Consider the following 3,626-nt stretch of genomic DNA (forward strand, 5'->3'; position numbering starts at 1 on the left):
AAATATATTGGTCTTTTTTGTGTTTGAAATTGAACGTGTGCCAATTCAGCTTCAGCTCATAAAAAGTGATTTAAAATCTAAATATAATAAGCATTTAGACTACCGTACTAACATTTACAAGTCTTAAAGTTTTTCTCGAATAAATAGCAATTTTAACAGTTTTGTATATGTGTTCATAAAACTGCACATATAATCAAGTCATAAACATTTCTGGCTTTCAGCTTTTACACTTTTTTCACCATTAACAAGTCCAAATGAAACGGTTCTCGGTTCAGTGAATCAGAAATGAGTTGTTGATTCCAAGAACCGTTTGAACCGATTTCATTGAAGAGATTTTCAAAAAACGATTTGCTCAACAAAAAAACACTTTAAATCCTACTATTGTATTAAAAAAAAAATTATTTTTGTTTGTTCAATGGTCAAAGTATACAAAAGTCTTCAACTCAAGACTAGCTTCTAGATGTTTGGTAGTGTTTTTCTGTTGACCACTAGATGGCCATAGAGTGCCATATGTTTACCGCTGCTGTGCTAACACATCAAATGAAAAACAGTTTTCACCTGTGCACACAGATCTGTTTTTCAATGTTATCTATAACATTTTAAAAAAGTTGTTATGACTTATATTATCTGTCATGTTTGGGCTAAGGAAATTAAGCAAAGTTTGTAATGTGTATTAACATGATACCCCATTTAATGCTACATGATGGTGCCAAAAGTGTTACTTTTTTGTTCACATCTTCAGACCAGACCAATACAACAGAATTTATAACCTTCATGCACAGATATCCACTCATACATGAACAGCCACGACTGCTGAAGATGGTCCAGTGCACAGTCGTCTGCTGCTAATCAAATCACTGCTGGAGTCACGATATGCAAGAACACCTGCTACACTCCCAACTGTCTTTGCCATCATTTTCCACCACCTTGGTGATAGGCGACATTTTGACCAATATATATATATATATATATTTTTTTTTTTTTTTTTTGCATGCTCAGTATCAACCTGCGAATTCCCCCCTCTCCCTCTTCATCCTTCTCCTCCTCTGCCTCCACCGCTGAAGGACATGCTGGATCTATTGCCACCTCTCCGAGGAGGCTAATCCTCTTTAGCTCCAACTTTAACTAGGCCATTAATCCCACAGGAGTTTATCTAAGCACTGAGCACCTCGCACTGCTGACACTTTAGCCTACCCACCCTCCTTCTTTCCCTTCTCTCTCTCTCTCAGTCTCTGTAAGTAGGGCACGGTCTGGGCCGGCAAGTGTCACCGTCAGCACCTCTGTAACCACAGCAGAACCTAAGCGGCTCAGCACCCGACCGATAGCGAGAATGACAGACCACAGGTGAGAGCTGCAGGAAAGAGAAAATGCGATAGAAAGACGCAGGAAGGAAATGAATAAGAGAGATAAATGAAATGAAGGAGAAAGATGAATGTTTGGCCTCAGAATTATGAGGCAATAGCTGTTTGCGTTGTTTGCCAGCGCTGGACTAACGTTGATTTAACTCTGCCCCCCAGGCCCGAGCAGATGGCTTATTCGCCAGTGCACTGATACTGTGAATATAAGTGTGAGATTGTGCTCAGAACCTTTTTCAATAAACTGCAAAAAGATAAATCCTCTTTTTAACCAATATCTTTGTCTTGGTTTTCAGCAGGGGTTGACTGGGACTAAAAAGTGGCCCTGGACTTTCTGGCACAGAGCGGCCCACGGTACCCAGTCTGCAAAACACCAAACATAACACAGCGGCTTATTTACACTACTTACTAAATTAAAAATATAACAATGAAGAAATATAAATTATATTTACAATTTTTAATGGAAATTATGTTTTGTGCTCATTAAAATTAATCAATGAATAATAAATAAATAAATGCAATTAGAATAATAAGACAATATTTACCAATCAAATGAAATCAGACAAAATCCATATTTGCACTGGAGAAGTGGCACAGAAGCTGCATCTGAAGTGGCATTTCTAAGATGTATTTACACAGACTGTATATAAATGCATAAATAATGTAAAAAGATTAATGTTTTAAATAAAAATGTATTGAATTCAGAAATATGAAATTTTTGAGAAAAAAAAAAGTAACTATACTTTCAATATGAAACTAAAACTGCCAGTAGGTGGCAACAAGTCACTGTCTTAATAAATGAGTCATTGGCTGCATCCGAAATCGCATACTTACTATATAGTAGGCAAAAAACAGTATGTGACAAAAGAAGTATGACATACTTCAGTATTACACTCATAAAAGAGTAAACAAAAAGTACCCGGATGACCTACTTCTTCCGGTGAGATACTGAAGTGTGCATATGATTGACACTTTGCTATCCCATGAGGCCATAGGAGAGGATTCGCGAATGGCAGTGAATCGCCGCAACTGACGCTGTTAGGTCACGTGATTCGTGACAGCATGGTGAATGTAGACCATCCAGATTACATTCATACTACACACACTCATACTAGCCTATATACAACATACTTTTTAGCAGTTGTGAAGTAATTACTTCAAAATTAGTACCTACTTAAAAGAGTATGTGATTTCGGACGCAACCATAGATTAATTCATTAATTGATTCAACCGATAGGTTCAAAACGGCTGATTCATCCAGGAAGGAGCAAGTGACTGGAGACGTATCAGGCAATGACTTTGCAGGATGCGTCTATGCACGAACTTTCCTTGCGAAACTGATTTCGGACAGACTTCTGAGGCACCGTAACAGTTTAATGATCTACAGCAAATAGAGCGAGCTTTGGTGAAAACTAAGTGAATGACTACATTCACTAATTTATCACTAGAAATGACATCATAAGTGGAAAACGTTGATCAGAAATATACATTTACACACAAACTGACGGAGCCACTATCTTTATGAATGGGCCATTGAATCATTGACTCAGAGACTCAAACATTCTGCTGTGACCCTGTTTGGAACTATTTTAGAGCAAAGCAATAAAAAAAAATGTATGTCACATACAGTAGGCCTACTATTAGCTTAAACTTAGCCAATGCTTTAATTTATTAATTATAGCCTATATCATCTTAAATGAGGACAAATGAGCGTCCGGCTCAAGGCCGGTAGACCACCCTATTTAGCATTTTTATTTTGAACAGCCTTGTCATGTTCAACTCTTTACATCTTACCTCGCATTAGCGTTAAAAAGCGCCGCACTGAATTACAGCTTGGACTCGACTTCTGTGAACAGTAAACTTCTTTGATCTGACTGAAAAATACATACATAAAAAGCATTTATATTCAACAAATTCTCTGAAAATTTCTAAACCATCATGTCCTGCTGAGTTTGACAGTTTTGGGTCTCTGATACGGCGCCCCCTAAAGGGACATGGTGCTGGTAAAACATTTTTTAAATGGGAAGAAACTTTGTTTGCAAAACTCTTGAGATAGAAATAAGTTAAGGTGGGAGGAAAAACTATATTTCAGTGCTTTTGTGAAAAAAAAAAAAAAAAAAAAAACTCTGGGGAATGCAATAGTTTTGCAAAAGAATGCAAATTTTCTTGGGGGAACACAATACTTTTGTAAGTGAATGCTAAAGCATTTAAGTATAATTTTTTCTCTCATATTATCATTTTTCCATCACCATGTCCCCTTAGGGGCCCCAT

Source organism: Squalius cephalus (genome assembly GCF_949319135.1).
Source record: "Squalius cephalus genome assembly, chromosome: 5".
NCBI lineage: Eukaryota > Metazoa > Chordata > Actinopteri > Cypriniformes > Leuciscidae > Squalius > Squalius cephalus.